At 37.3% G+C, this 17,729-nt stretch overlaps 1 long non-coding RNA gene across 1 annotated transcript in view; it reads left to right on the top strand.

Annotated features, from left to right (window-relative positions):
• LOC132906362 (uncharacterized) overlaps positions 1 to 14,322 on the top strand; it is a 152,078-nt gene extending 137,756 nt beyond the window's left edge. Inside the window, exon 4 of the long non-coding RNA XR_009657967.1 lies at positions 13,615 to 14,322. This is a non-coding gene — a long non-coding RNA (uncharacterized LOC132906362). The remainder of the gene's footprint in view (positions 1 to 13,614) is intronic.
• The last annotated feature ends 3,407 nt before the right edge of the window (positions 14,323 to 17,729 follow it).

Below are 17,729 nucleotides of genomic sequence, written 5' to 3' on the forward strand. Positions count from 1 at the left end.
TGAAGATCGTGTTATTCGTCATTATCTTTGCCAAAAAAGCGATCGATTTTTAAGCGATCTGGTTGTAGTTCTAATGCTACGTAACAGTTTCAATAATTTGGAGGCAATTTTTTATAATGCTATGTAAGATAGGAATTAAATATTCATGCAAGTATGTTCATTCTTTATCAACTGTATTTCATTTATTCATCACCGTATTATTATATTTTATTAATATGTCACATACAAAAATTTATTGTAAAGTTGACGATGGTATTATTCTTGTTGTAATATTGCTTTAGTTATTTATTAAACTAATTTGTAAGCAAGTTTCTAATCGTCTCAGACATAATAAGTTTCGGATATGTTCATGCCCTTCTTACGTAATCGATCAGGATGGATCATTACGATTACAATTTATATGACTCGATAAACAAGTAAAGAGTAGCGCATGAATCAGCTGTTCGTCGAACGCACTCATCTTACTTTGCAATTCAAATTACATCTGACACCTATTCGACTGTTATGGTGTGCTAGCCAAAGTAGGTAAACTTTGTCGATAATACATAGCAACCGATATCATACAGGAGGTAATAAATATAAAAGCGTGAAAAAGATGGTTAGAAATCAAATAATTAACCACCAACGTAAAATGCCAAGTTAAAATTTTAACGAACTTTTTTACTTTAAAGCAAGAGTTTAATCACAAGATATACGATAAATAAAACCACATCATAGTAGAATTAATTAAAAAGATTGAATAATGCCAGTATCATTATGTTCCAAATAAAGCTCTGTGCGTAAGATTTAAAACATTTATTGAGCGAAAATGTTTCGTTTTCATATATGTAAATATATTTTGCATTATTTAGATTTTATCGTTGTTTTTTACGAAATACAAGTTCTTTTGAAAACTAGTTAATTGCTTTTGGAATAATCAATACTTTGTTCTTTCGAGAGTACTATACAATTATTATCTAACAAATCTATTTTGTATTTTTTATTATTCTATATTATATTATACTTTATGTTATATAAATATATTATATTATGTTTCTGTATTATATAAAAAATTCATTCGAATTTTTAATTCGTACTTTATTCTTAACCCTAAACAATGTCATAGCATTTAACTAGAGATTCCATTTACCGTAATATCTCCAAACAATTTGTGAACTGCAAAAAACCATAGGTAAACGATGAAATCACGAATGTCTAAGGAGTGATTTGCATATAACAACAAGTGGAAACATCTTCTTAAAAATATGTTTAACTGGCGCCATAAGATCGGTGTCGGAGATATTCCAAATACATTTACACAGTACTGTATTTTATCTGCTAAATGCATGCAACTTGATACCATTAAATTCTAATTATTTTATTCGCCAAATTCCACCCCTATAATTCATAACCTCGGAGGTCAAATAAAATCCCGTGTAAAATCCTTTACACGTATAAAAACAGCGAAATCAAAAAAGGATACCGCGACTGACCAAAACACCAGGACAGAAACAGCAAAACAGGCGAAGAAATAAGAGAAATCCAGCATTAAAAATACCCGATGGAACGGTAGAATCGATAGTATACAGGGTGTCCCAGGACAGATAGTACTTTCACATTCTTAGTCAATTCCTTGAGGTTGCCATTGATTTGATAGAAGCTTCTTTCGCATTGGTATTACCAGCAAGGCGTGGGGATGAGTTCGATCGAGATTCTCCTGTTGCAAATCTTCGCTCTATTTCTTAGTTGTTCAATTCCATTTTTTTAAAGCAATCCGCGTGTGTCTGGTTGTTACAAAGAATTCGTGATAATACGACGAGAATTCTACATAGAATTCTACATAGAAAGAAATCTTCAAATCATAACACACGATATATAATATTAAACTTTATAAACTTTATACCTAGTTTTTTCTAGTTTACAAAACTAGTGGATATAGAAGAGATAAGAACTAGAGCGACACAATGTTGCATAATTATTAAACGTGTTTCTTGCCAAAGCAAGAAAGAGTACATGAAATTTATGTGGCTGATTTTTAGTTTTCCTAGTGCTATCTCATCTCCGTCGCTTATTTTTGCACGTAAAATAATCTATTAGCCTAGCACCCAGCTTAAGACACCCTGTATATCCGGAATCGAAGGCAGCTGGGCGGTATGTCTGTTGGCGTGAAGCGAGTAGCCACGCGCGTCTCTCGCGTCTCCCGCGTCGAAAGACCTTTGCCACGCGGATTCGGCCGCGTAATAAAGTTTATTAATGGCCGGCTCGCATGACAGGGGGTAGCAGAGGGAGCGAGGAAATGCGCGCGGATAAACGTATAGGAATCAGATGACGTCAGCTGGCTAGGTCGAGGCGAGTGGAGACGCGTACACAGGCGGCAGCCGTGAGCGCGCACGCGAGGAACGGTGAACACGCTCGAGCCGAAGGCACCGCGGCGATTCCTCCTCGCCACGATGCGGGGCCAGGGGAGATCGACGCAGAAGTGAATGAATGTAGCGGAGCGTGGGCGAGCAGCAGCTCTCAACCCTGAGCTCGATCCTCGTCGGAATCGAACGAACCAAGCTAAACAGGAAGAAGACAGTTTGGAAAGGGATCGGAAAATCGACGAAGATGATCGAGTGCGGAACCACCACTGGCGCTGTTGCTCCACCGGTACCGAGCGTCGCCTAGACGCGACACGGGGCTTGATTCATTCATGAAAAACACGAGACTTTATCCCAATTAACACGAGTCTCCACTCAATTCATGCGGTTACGGAGATGCCCATTAATTTCCCGCGGTACCTCTGACCGCTTCTTCGATAGAGCTGGTTGGGGACAGGGAAGTCGGAACAGATAGGAGGAGCAAATAGGAGAAGGAAGCGAAGGAGAGGAAGAGGAAGATACGAAGAAGAAGGTAGAAAGGAAAAGGAATCGGTAGAAGAAGGAGGAGGATCTCGGCCGTTGATTCTCCTTAGCCTTTCTCTTGATCTATGTACTTATCCGTATCCACGGCAAGCGCCAAGTTATATCCAGACACTATAAGCCGTACGTTATATCTGGCTAGGCCAGACTCGAATGTTTCAAGCCCGCGACAAGCTTAGCCTGGGCGAGATAAGCGTGCACACCACACCATGTGTAGGTTCTTTCGTGGATTCTGCTTTTTCTAACTTGGTGGACGGTTGATTTTTCCGTTATCTTCTCTGGTGTAATGCTCTCTCCTCTTCTTTCTTTCTCTCCGACTCGAAACCCTTTCTTACCCTGAGAAGCAGTTTTGTTTCTTCCCTTCCTTTTCTCTCAATTTTCGTTCGCTTTTACTTGTTTCCTAATACTAGCAATCGATTCGCAACGATGATGCAGCCTACGCAGACGTGGACGTGGTCATGCAAACCGGTCCACTTAGAGACACATGGTAGCGGAACGGGACGATATAGAGAGCTTAGGGCGGATACGCAACGGGATAACGCGCAGCATCCCCTTGATCGAAGATTCTTTAAATACCGTGACAGGTCCGCAGACCCCTTATCAGGCGTTTGTTACGTATGATCGCGTTTAACGTAACGTTTCCCATTTAATTGGACCGTGTTATAAACGCATCGGTCCAATTAAGCGGTAGACGGAATAAATCGTTTAATCAACGACAGTGATTTACATTCTTCCTAACGGCGATGTCGGAATAACGGGCACGGCTGACTTTTCTTCCTGCTACAAGAGTTATCCGGCTTGTGCTATCGGTGTCCATGCTAAATCATTGTTCTGGGGAAAAATCCGATTACGCTGAGCGAATTTCAATTGCCGACTATTCGATCGAATATAAGCGAAAGAAGAGAGTGACTTATTTGATACAAAACGATACTTTGTATTCGAATTAGTCGTGTATAAAATGTATAAAGAATAAAGATGAATGTATTTGAGTTAAACCGGACTTGTACAGTATCGAGAATTCTGTTCAAGATCAAGCTATAAAATTCATTTTGACGTTACTTTTCATTCATGAGGTTTTAACGCAGACAAGTGTCGTTGTAAAAGCCCACGCAACAATTTACAACAACAACATTCATAACTTACGTAGATGTATCTTTGGTCTTTTTCTACGTGAACTTAAATCACGATTTTCTATTCAATTATACGACCAGAGAAATTCCCGAACGTAATATGTAGTGTTTTTAGTGAGTATATAATGAGCGAGCACATAACAAGTGTACGAGTTTCGTGCACATATAATCGTTAATTGGGAAACCAAGTTGTTTCATAATGTTTTGTCTAATGTTCAGATCTGTACTGGAAGAATGGACAGAATAGGAACTTTTTCACAATCCAAAAGTATCGATTCTAACAGGATTAAGAAGATATTTGTTCAGTCCTAAAACGAAAAGAAGTAAAGATAGGCGCCATTCTAATAACTTTTTTCCCATCTTATGGTTTTTCTTCTCTCATCTATTTCCACTGTCCTTTCCTTTCTTTTTTTTCCTTCACTTTCATGATCTTCCTGTCCTCGGCCCTCTCTTTATTCTCTACACTAATATAATCTTCCTCTTTCTCTCATTCCTTTTTTCTCCGCCCTACTCCTCATGTCTTTGCCTCTATCGAAACGAAACGAACAATCGTTGTTTGTATTCGTTTGCCTGGTTTGAATTTTTCCCGAGTATTCCTTGCCTAGAATGACGGTAGGAAAACGTCGCACGTACAAATATTTATCCACGGACGAAAACGTCGTACCTACCGCCGATCGTCGATCGTCGAGACACGAAAGACTCGCGGCGAGACACGTCGCGGTACAACGTAACACGAATAATCGTTACTTTATAATGTTGACACGATGTGACTTTCAGTTTTCTATGGGGGCCCTGGTCGTCGTGAAAGTCTTCCAAGTCATCGAACGGATCTCGAGAAAGCACGTCCACAGCTGGCCACAGCCATCCAGGCATTCATCAATGTTTATGCAGTCACCGACAATTAAGCGTAATGTCATAGTTCGTGCAGCGTTACGTTCAGGAAATGCAACGTCGCCTCGGGAATCCCTCTTGGCCAGAGATACGTGAAAGTTTCCATGTCAGCCGAGACTCGGAAGATGAAGCAACGTAGTATAAACAATATGCTTCCGTTTAGAGATTATGAGATGTTTCACTTGGACTTTACAGACAATTTCGCCAATATTATTGATTTTTGTATTTATTGGTAGTTTCATGCGAATATTTGTGATCTATAACTTTCTTTCTTTATACAATTTGTATGTACAGTTGAACGAATCGTGTGAGCGAAGGATCGTGACAGATTTAAATTTGCAGCACCTTTTATTAACCCTTTTACTTTAAATGACACCTTCGATCATATTTATCGTATTAAAATATGTAATATGGTATAATAATGTCTTTTATTTTATAATGATGAATTATTTTAATTATTTCAAAATCATATGAAAGTAAATCTTCTTTACTGCTGTGTAAATATATGGAAATTCAAACCAGATGAAATTCTAGTATCTATATGAGAGACTTATTTTAATGTACTTGATTTTATTGCAAGATTTAGCATAACAGTAAAACTTACACGCGTTACCTGCTTTTAATGTGTTTCCAAAAAAGGATACAGCAATGTTACGAGAATAATTAGGTGAATAATGAGGTAGCATAAGTAGGAATGGTTTAGGAAAATACACATGGTCGAAGGAACGAGAGGCCGAGCATCATTTACATATGTGCGTGTCCTCGCCAGGAATGGAAACAGGATGAAAACACGAGCCGTGCTGTGGCAGACGATCCGAGCGTGTGCATCGATATCGATACTCTCTATTGAGATTAATCACTCGCTTAGGTACGGAAGTTGATCATTCATCGCTACAGATTAAATTGGTCGGTTAATCAAACTGCTCGGTTTGATCAATCAGAAGATCAATAGCGAAAGGATCATAATTTAGAAACAAGTTCTGGATGGATATAAGTTAGATTGCGAAATTTTTGTTACGAATTTCAACAAAATTACTTATAGTCAGTCATAAAGGACTACATACATCCCATAAATATAAAATATTATAGTAAAAACACATTTAACTGTACACATTTTTTTTAGAACATTAAGACACGTTTTGTTAAAACGCAACACTTTTAATAAGAAGAAAAGAGTAAGAGAAATACAAAATACAATATTGCAAACATTACACACTCTGTTATGAAATCATAAAAATAGTAGGCTTAATATTAGGTAATATCAATATCTTGTAGATGTCCACGTAAGCATTGATTACGTCCAGCTAACATTAACGTTAAAGGTAATTTCTGATATAATTTTATTTCGCGTATTTATATACCTATAATAACCGTACTAATATATATCTACGCACAATTCTGTAACAATATGCGTTTTCACTTTCTTCGGTGATTCAGATACGCAAAATTCCATAGCTGTATGTGAACTTTCCTGACTAAGTGTGTGTATCTATCCTTTCACGATACCTTTACCATGAGTATTAACGTAAACAAAAAGTAAACGGAAGAAAATCGAAGCAAAGAAAACCGATATTCATAAATCACCGCGAAGAAGCCTCGTCTACCAATCACCGCCGCTTCAACATTTATGCGAGAGAACAAGCTATCGTGTGAACCACGTCAGTTTTTTGCCCCGACAATACCGCGGCCCGGTCGAACAGTTTAGTGCAAAATTCCAAAGTAAACCGTTCTCGCGCTCCTTATTTCACCAGATTCTATGAAATATGAAAGTTTGACGTCGTTTCTTTCCGTACACCGGCGTCGATGTTAATTTACGCGCGTCGCGTCACACGCCCCCACCAAGCGCGAAAAGCAAACCGGTTTACGCGTACGCGATCGCTCGCTCGCTCGCTCGCACGCCACGCGTTTAAGCTTTGCACCTTATATAACACGCGTCCGCGACTTTTGCATCGACGAATTTGCATGGACGCGATCGTTCCATGCATACAGAGCGATATCTGTGTCCGTTTCCTCGTGCACGATACGAGTATTACGTAAAGTTGAGCTGACAAAAGATCGGCGAGATATAATCAGCAATGATGGCGATTTCTTCGTTGACCAAATTTCTAGTAGTATTTGATTTCTCGATCGTTTTAAACCTGATTTACATGATGAGGCTATCGATGGCGACGAAAGACCGGTCTTTGTCGTTAATCGGTACTAATGGACGACGTTGGACGTTGGAGTATAAGAGGCTTGAAAGTCAGGCTGATTTACTCGATGACTCGAGAAGGATAGGGAAATGATGATGTTATAAATATTACTTTCTACGTCTATTTTATGATTTGCTATCATCTATCTCTGATTTTTATGGCTAATAAATTTACCTACAGAAGTAATTCGTATGTTTCTTATCGCTATTTTAATAACAAAAGTAATATACAGGCATTGATGTAGACAGAGTTTATGGTAATTGAAACATGACGTGAAAATGCACAATGTAAGAATTCGATTACGTAAAACTGAATTTATCTCGTAAGCTAATTTGTAAATATCAACGAGCAAAATACAGCAGAAAATGTACCACGTTGATTTATCATAGAAAAAAAAATGTATTATGTTAATTTCTAGGTAACTGTACGTGTTAACCCAATCAGGAAACTCCTCTATAAACATAAAACATCCATATCTAAATTATTCTTGGACGTTTTGTGTAGTCGAATAAATGGATAAGCTAATGAAACAAATTCTGAAGCAATATCGCTTTATTCACTCGTAAGAGATATAATCGTAAAACACGAATTCATTCATGTTACGAAATTCCTACACTCTCGAATCGACTCTCAGTTACTCGATCTACCATTCAACGTTATTAATTTTTTTCTCGTTATATAAACTCACATGTCCCGCAATTTCCTTAATTTCTCGAGTCATGTGTCCACATAAATTCGAATCTTCGTTCTAGTCAACAGAAATCGCATTGTAAATTTCTCATGTCGTCACGGGGTACCTAGGCGAGTATGGCATGAGCATGTGATACTTGCTACCACTGGTGTGCCGCTCGCCAAGTAACACCATAATGGAATGCCCATTAATTCTGGATAAGTGGGTTAATTGTCCATGGGTTTCGAGCTACGCCATCGACGACGCGTAAAAATCGTCTTTACGCGCACTAGCTACCTAAGGGGAAAGGTGTCGCTGGTACGAGACACTCGGACCAACGTGGATTCTGAGGGTCCGTGTATCGGGATAAGATTAGGCGTTATCGCGAAACACCTAATTAACAACCTGTCGAACGTGTGTTAAGACTTACTGGCAACTGAGTTTTCGATGTTCCACGGAGTTGCCGATATCAGTTAATCGGTATTCTATCGATGCAAGATTAGATCTGATAACATTTTCTTAACATGTGTTTTCTAATAGAACATGGTTTCTTGTCGGTTTGATTCAATTTTCATCGCGTCTAGTTTAGTTATGTAAGACTCGTCTAAAGAAAAGAAAAAGAAAAATAGGGAGAAAGAAAATTTAATAATATATTTTGCACTACATTTTCGATGGTGATTCGATGTTGGTTTAAATTAAACAACTGCAGAAACTATGTTTCTCTCCCCCGTTTTGCAAAAACTGTAACCTTATAATTTAAGAAAATATTGTATTATAATTATAATTGTAATTTATTTGATGGTGTATGGTACACGATATCCTGCAAAATAATCTCTACATTTAGGAAATTTAAATTCTCTAGAAAAAGAAAAAGAAAAAGCATTAGGTTAATTTTTCGTAAAATTTCGAATTTCAAGTAGTTTGCATAAATTCCATTTAGTAAGAACTTTGCTATATCTAGAAACCATCATAAAAATCGTCCTTCGCGAACTCCGCCTTCAACTTCTTGGCGAATTCTCAAATAAACGTGTAAAATACGATAATATCAAAGTCCATCGAGATAATGATACTATATTAAAATGAAACAGAACGAGTATCTTAGAAGTAAATAATTTCAAATTAAATTACCTGAATAACAAAAAGCAGACCACCGTAAAAGCCTAATGATCAGGCATTTATTTTCATTTCTCTGCGGGTAAAGTTGTATGCGGAAGTTGCCACGATATTTTCTCTACGCGCGAAATAATCGTTCAGTACATTCTCGTAATTAGACAAATCGCTAATTTCGATGATTTCGAGATGCTACAGCGTCCTGTATCTCGAACTGTTACGACACTCGAGAAAAAGGAGTCGCCGGTAAGAAAGAAGGACTGACGTATCGAGATATGATTCATCTCTATAATTAATTACTATGACTTATGGTGGAGGCTCGAGGATGAATAAAAGACCACGTGCAGTGAAAATTGAGGAGGAAATGAGAGGTACCCGGGGGAAAGCAGACTCTGTGATTAAGACCGAACACCGATACGTGTGACGGATACGCGAATATTATAGCCAAGTGGAAATGCTGTTTCTAGCTAGACGTTAATGAGCATATCCTGTTTCCTCGCGTACTCTTGTTCCCATATATGTGTTTGTGTGATCTTCGTTGTAACTATGAGAATAAATAATTATCTATATCGATGAAAATAAAACTATGTATATCAGTCAGATTAACATGAAAACAAATGTGTTGTAATTAACTTCGCAAAAATATTTGTTTCAAATATTCTCGATTGATTTATATAGGCAGAAATAGAAAATTATTATTTAATATTAATATGAATCGCGTGATATTAATTTAATGTAAATTGTCTAATATTAATCATTTTACTGCACACGGTATATACAAGGGCATTGAAGAATCTCTTACTGAAAGTACGTAATATATTTTTCTAGAAAAAGAACTAGCTTGTTCCTGTTAAGATTTATCAAATGTTAAACGGAAATTCAAGATAAGATTACGCTAGATAAGACGAAATTTACACTTGCTTTTATATGTCCTTTTCTTTGAAAAACGCTTGGACATCCCGCTCTAAGAATATTCGCTCGTATAACTGATTTCCGTTAAACTATTTCCTCCTTGAAACTTGACTTTAACCAGTTTACTAATGTCAATTTCCTGTGTATGACATTTATTCTTTCTTCGTCATGAGTGTAGAGTCAATAACGTGCGTATAACTATATAGAATTCTGCGCATTAAACAGATGATTAAATTTATTCGTAGAGAGATACAAGTGCGGATTGTAAGAGGCGATTATGATTACTGAATAGCTAACTACCTGTGCTTAATGAACTACATAAACGAGTCTTCCAATATCATCGAGCCATAAGCGGACGAGAAGAAAAGGAGGTTTACAGTTACGCCTTTTGACAGATTCGAGAAAAACCCACGCAACGTTCGTTTTAATGCAATCTGACAAAATCATATTACCTACTGCACGTCTCCTAAGATAACGAATACCATTATGTTTCTATAAAAATTTCGAAGTAACTTCTATATGTAGATTTTAACAAATATGTTAATGATTCCAGCAAGTTAAGCTTCAGCTGTTTCTCTTTTAAATTTATTCAAGCGCGTGACGTCAGCCACGATCAAAACACGTCCGATTCTAATTAATAACTAACTCCTTTATCCGAATAATTTATAACCTACTAAATTGTGTATTCTAAGAATTGAATTTTAACATAGGAAAATCAATAATGATTCAATACTCACCGAAAATTCATTAGAGCTCTTAATCATTACGGTATTGAAATAAAATTTTAACCTCTGACCGTAACCATGATAACGAGATCAAAAATTATCCGATAAATTAGTACAATATTAATGTTTCGCATATAGTACAATTTCCTATAGTGTGGTTAACAAGTTGTTAGTATGGCATTAAATTATAGTTAAAAATAAAAAAGAAAACTGTACAAGAAACTACTATGAAAAAACACAAGTCTATGGCCACCAAAAATGTAGGTTACATGGTCTTTCAAGTCTTTCAAGTGTCAACTTCTTCAAGATTCAGGCCTAAAAGAGGCTCTTAAAACAGTAACGTTCAAGTCTGACGTCAGTTGAAACTCTCGAACGACGTGGAGTGCTATCACGCATTATCCATTGTTGCGTATGCGCATACTCGAGGCGAGGGCCGCGAGAAAAAGAATCCGGCGGCTCGATCTTCCGGAACGCGAAAAAAACGGGACCGTAACGCACGATCAATATTCATAAACGTTCGCTCGGAAACAAGGGCGGGTTGGTCGAAGTCGGCGGAGGAGGAGGAGCAGGAGGAGAAAGAAGAGGATAGAAAGAGGATCGCAGCGAAGAGAGTCCAATTAAGGCACCAGGAAGAGGGAGATTTCTCTGAGCGGAGAGTTAACGCGAACCTAGCATACGCGTGTAAACGGCGTCCTCTACGTATGTATTTAGATCGTGGCGAGTCTAACCTAGGCCCCCAGTCCAGATTTATTATCCCGCGGGACGTAGGCAGATCGCCCACCACTACCACCAGACTAGCTTCCCACGCATCCCTCATTCGCCGATATCTACTTAGTCTCATCGGAGGTTGCTTTACCGAGGTTTGCCTCGCTAGAGATCAACCTATTCCAGCACTGAGACATCGTAGATTTCGAGACTACAGTGATGTCGTGTCAACCTGTTAACCCTGTTGCGTTCTTTCGGTTATTTTCGACGAAATTCGTTTTTTCTATCCTTAGAAAATTTCGTACAATTAAAGGGAAATATGAAAGAATTGTACTTTTGGTTTCTGGGGATCGATCGTATTATACGAAATATTTCCGAGTCCGCTCTGAACGAGTGGAGAGTAACGTTCGCGAAACGTTGGCGCAAAAGTACACCGAACAACACGGTTGATCCCCAAAAACGAAAAGTACGATATCCATTAACCATCGTGAAAATTTAAAATCTGTAAAAGAATTCACGCTTAACGCTGTTCGATGCTTTCGGATAGAAACCGTGTCCTAAAGGAATTTTTTCCGACGTTTCCAGGATTGGAACGAAATTCTTTTTGGACACGACTTTTATTCGAAAGCCTCGAACAGTGTTGTAATCTCAGAACAGAATCGTTATTGATATGTGTGATCTCTCGTTTCGATTGTTTGCTAATGCTTCTCTTAAGACAACTATCACCCTGTTCGATTTGGATAGCCATATCGTGGGGTAGGAACAGGATATCATTAAAATCAGCACGGTACTAACGCGTTAATTCATCATTCATATTGCCAATCCCTCGGATATAGTAATTTTTTTATTCGCTGCAAAATCTGGTAGCTATATTTGTCTTTTATTACATACGTCATGGAACATGCTTTTTCCTTGTACGTATGCGTGACATGCTTGATACGCCCAGTAGGAAGAGACATGTAAGTATAACAGAATGACCGATCGAATAGCGGCGCTAACTCAGCAGGTTAACCCACACGATCGACCGATCGCGTCATCTTCTTATATCTTCGATGACGTCACGCGACTATCTCCACAGAAGGTTAAGGACCTCGAAATCGGTTCCAAAGCACCTGAATATATCTGGACGTGCGATTGAATTCGGCGACTTGGTCCCTCCTTTGCCCCAAAAAGGAACAACTCGCCTACCGATAGAAAATCGCTTCGATAAAAAACAGTTTCGTTAAAAAGATACTGATCAAGTATTAAGTAAAACGAGCATTTGGACATTTTTACATTATTACAAATATATAAAAATCGAACGAAGCACTTTGATCTAATTTAAATAGGCAATTTTAAATTCTTAATATTCTTTTTAAAATGGTTAAGAGTTTTATTTCTATCGTCTGTTAATCGTTCGTTACGCATGTACGATCGGGTGATAATAAATTGTGGTGTTTTAAGAACGGATAAAGTTTTAAAGTAAAAATGAAGATTGGATAAGTGTGGTTTCCTAAAAATGGGCAAATTTAAAAAGACTAGATTGCAGCGAAGAAGGGAATATTGCAGCAATTTTGTGCAACTGTGTTTGTAGGTGCTTATAATGTCGCAACCTGCTAGCAATGTTGATTACTATGCTGCTCTACATGATCCATCATCATATATGATTATAATGATTATATGTCACCCTGCACAAACAACCCCGTCATCTTTTAATTTCTCGGCATCGACGAACCATATCCTGCTTCCTTACCTACTCGATCACCATTCGAACAATGTTATAAAGTGAAAATACCAGAATAAATTACATTAACTGACCAAAATACCGAAATAATAATATGTAATTTGAGTACGAGATGTCAGTCTCGCCCAACAATTTCATTATTCTTTAATTCTCTGATATTGCGCGTCATTGAATCTGAACAACTTTCAAATCAAATCAATCCATAAAGTCCATAAAATTAAATTGTTATATAATAAAGCGATTCCCGAGAACGACTCGTCCCTTGAAACGATGTAGACATCTTGTTTGACGAAATGATTTTGATGAAAATTTTGGATGAACGTTGCATTATCTTTTCAAAAAATACGTAGTTCTCGAGTTAGTTTCACCATCAATCCTTAAAGCTGAATTCCTATACTCGATCTTAATACTTCGATTTTCTCGGATATTTTGAATCGGTAAATAGCGCGTTTTAATCCTTCCGCGATCCTTGGATCTTCTGTATCTCGATCTCGCTGTGCTGGATTCAGAGAAAAAATCTTAACCTCTGGAGAAAATTTTCAGGGTAGGATTCTAATAACGATTCATTCACGTTTTTCTGAAATTTAAGATATTTTTTCACGATGGACAAATATGATTCACTTTTATGCGAAATTGCACATAAATACTTTTATGCAACGGTTTATGTTTTTTTTCAGACAGGAGGCACTCGCCGTACGATGCACGGCGCATACAAGCAACCGCCCCAAGGTAAATGTACCATATTGCGTAAGAATAACTACAGAACGATGTCCCAATCGAATCTTCTCGGATCCACGTTTGGCGAACTTTCCCAGACCAATTAACCGTTCGAAGCGGGTAATGTATTCGCGGAAAAATGTTCGGGGCGACGAAGCCAGGCAACAGCAGGCAGCACACGACGCGTTCGAGCTTCGACTTATCGAGTTAAATCGTGTGGCGTTCGACCGCTGCAGGGATATAAATGCTATGTTACAAGCCGAACGGACGCGATAAAAATTCATTACAAGCGCAAAATGCTCGCGCGAGCAAGCGATTTACGCCTACGGCGATGCGAGCCCAACGGCAGTCTCCTCGCTGGCAATAATTAGCGCGTGTGACGGAACGATCCGTCATCATTGATAATTATGACGATTATGCGCGGCCAGTGCATCGCGTGCGTTAATGCGACCTGCCGCCGTCTGATCGTTGCGCACGTCTAACTTAATTGCGCTAACCTACGAAACGTCGATTAACGATCGCAATAACCGGACGCCATGACAACCGCCTTAAATCAACTCAACCAACGACCAATACATCGACGGCGATTCCGACCACGACCTGCGATAGCACGGTGTGCACGAGCCTTTATCTACGTTCGCTAATACTTCCTCCTGTTCTTAAGACTCGCTCAGATCAATCAAGTTACGTTCTTACTACTAGTTGAATTCTAATCGTTTTAATCCCACCGATTTGACTCAGACTTTGCGTTTATACGAAGCAAGTTGTCCGGATTGAATAAGATTCAACTTAATCTCGCTGGAATCGCGTTGTTCTATCGTTGACACATGTCTCAGTCCTGTTACTATTCTCGAATTTGTATACTTCGATATTGCCTTCATTTTAGCAAAGAAGAATTTTTAACGTTTTAAGAAGACGCTAACGTAAAATATTACATTTGCTAAATGCACCTGCATTAGTTTATTAATTGGTAAAATGAAAAATCTAACACTTATAGTTGTCACAAATTTGACAGTTCTACTACGAAACGGTAGATGAAGTTGGCAACGAAGTAGATATGAATCATTTTGGCGTGTTTGAGGCTGATAGAATAGATTACTGTAAAAGATAAAGAAAATTATGTAAGATAAAGAAAACCACGTAGGAATGTCTCTTTGGAAACTGAGTAGAGTGCTTAAAAAACTGTCGGTTTCGTTTAGAAAACCAATATCAACAAACAACTAGAAATTGCATTATCTTATCTAACAACTGCTATTCGTTACAAATAAAAGAATGATTACGAGGTGCGGAATTTCGCTTGAAGCCTGGTAAGATACAATATTTCAAGCCACGCGAAGCAACAAGTTCGTATTAATAAAGCGACTTCAGGCATCTTCGAACCGAGCAACTGAAAATAAAATGACTTGACAAATGAGCATGATCGTAGTAACTCGAAATAATATTTCAAATGAAATTAAATTGAATTCGAATCGTTCGAATTCAAGCATCTTAACTCATCCGAACGAGGCTTAAACCGTCTATTTCGTGTTCGCTATTTTGCCATAGTGGATGGGCTAGATTATTTAGCCGTGGCCTCGATTTCATATACAAGTAATAAAGATTTAATGGCGGCCTATTTGTATAGTTTATTATTCACTGAACGTATGCTGTACCGATCAATATTTCATGCGTACGATTTTACGCTGTACACACCGCGGTTGCAACCGTGTTGCACACACCTTTTATCACAGCAGCAACTATGTTTTATCCGCGGATCGAAGACGAGCAGGGCGTTTCTATTCACCGTGTTTACGGCTTATCGTTAAATAATAATTGCCGTCCACTCGTCGAAGATAACGTATTATATCAGCGGTACTGAATACATTAGCGCCATTAATAGCGGATACTTTCAACCGCTCTCCTTCTTCTCCTCTCTTTTCCTTCGTTTCACTGTTTTTCTTTTTCAGTTTTCTTTTTGCTTTTCTTCTTTTAATCGATTGCAGCATCGTTATCTTTGCCAATGTATTAAACGCTTCGTTGGCTTAACTAATTCGCGCTGTACGTGCCTCCATTCCCTCGACTTCAATGAAAGCGAATTGTTCGTTATTCCACCCGCCATTTTATATCTTATTATTATTATTATCGTAGACTCGATTTGTTTCCAAGAAATATGCTACAGTGACACACTTACGTTAAATACTTAAGTTTTCATTAGACGTGTATTTTCTTTGTAATATTTTATTGAATATCATTTTTCGATAATAATATGTTGCAGTCTGTATATAGGATGAGTCAGCAATGATGACCACTTGAAATAACTCATTACCTATTGATTTTATCAAAGAACGTTTAAAATAGAATTTATTGTATTCGGAGGACCTGATTAAGGGAGTACAATTTGATTTTTTAATATCTTACATTTGTTGAGATTTTTAAATGGCACCGTATATTTTTTATAACATTAGTTGATTCAACTGAGTATTTCACACAAAAGAATATTAATTTATTTATTTAACCTGTTTCTCGAATTGTTTGTTTGTCAGTTGTCTTTGTCTCTCATACGTTGAATTTGTCAAATTAAAGTTAACTTGAATTAAATTCAAATTAAATTAAAGTTAGTACTTTTCTTGTAAATGCTTAGCTGAATCAACTGATGTTATAGAAAAAATATGGTGCCATTTAAAAAACTCGAGATCAGAGTATTTAAAAAAACTATAAGGTATTACGAAGTCAAACTGTATTCACCTGATCAGGTCTCTCGAATACAATAAATTTCATTTCAAACATCTTTCAATCAAGTCGATAAATAACGACTTATTTCAAGTGATCATTCTTACTGACTCACCTCGTATATGTACATATCATATTGAAAATATACTGTTCAATGATTTTTCTTAACTGCACCATTTCACCTGTGTTCTTTGTATATAAAACACAAACATTAATTCTAATTTCTATTCATTCATCTAATTTGTTGATACCACTTCGTATGTAATTTCCGCGCAACACTAATCAATCTTTAAATTAATACTTTTTGCACTACTAAGCAGTTCATTATAATGTATTACGTTACACCGCAATAGCAAAAAGGTATCGATCACAGAATTAAAAAAGCTCGTATTAAATGTCCAGACACGTACTTTTCAAAAATTACATGTATTAAGAACTCATCGAAAGAAATTACCATCCAACAGAAGTTGCACAACCTAATTGCACAATCATCCACCAAGAAACACACATGTTAAAGATAGCGTGTGTTGAAGACTTAATTCTAAACCCTTGAACCCTTCTTAAAATAATCATCTCTTCATCCTTAAGATCTGCTGTATTTCAAGTATCAGATACAAACATACATGCTTTTTACCTTTTATGGTTACTATTCCGATTTTTAGATACTTTACTTAGTAATTAATAAAAAATGAATTAAAAAGTAAGTTATAACAATTAGATCGTACTATTTTATGCAACTTGGAGTTATTTAAATTATTTATAACGAGATAGTTCCAATATGATTAGACATTTATACTATCAACTCAAAAACTTTACAAATATCACTTGCATTTCTTTAATAATTATTAATAATTCTAGATGCCTCGTATGAAATTAATATGAATAATTGCGTTATGTGTAGTGACATTTAGGATGCGCAATGTTATTTACTATATTTGATGGCCAGCTTGATTTTCTATTCAGCTACGTTCTTTAAGGAGCTGATAATTAATTCAGCAACTAATGATCGAATCAATCGATAACTAACGAAGAAAACGAAGAAAATGACGCCTTAGATGATAGATATATGATTACATATGATAATTTACAATTCACTAGCATCTCAAAGTAAAATCACACGAATATAACAACGAAACATAAAACACAAATAAAAACGATAAAAAGGAAAGAATTATGAAAGAAGATTAAAAATGGTTTATCGACTTCTACCGTCTATGATCCTTCAGAACACGATGCTAGCGTTAATCTCGTTACGAAGATGGTGCAGTTGCACACACGATTCGTGGCGGAACAGCACGTATCGTCGCGTCGCCCGGAATTTTATAAGGCATTAATTGCAGTCGACTGGCGATTTATAGAGGCGGAC

The sequence above is a fragment of the Bombus pascuorum genome, chromosome 1, assembly GCF_905332965.1.
Source record: "Bombus pascuorum chromosome 1, iyBomPasc1.1, whole genome shotgun sequence".
Classification (NCBI taxonomy): Eukaryota; Metazoa; Arthropoda; class Insecta; order Hymenoptera; family Apidae; genus Bombus; species Bombus pascuorum.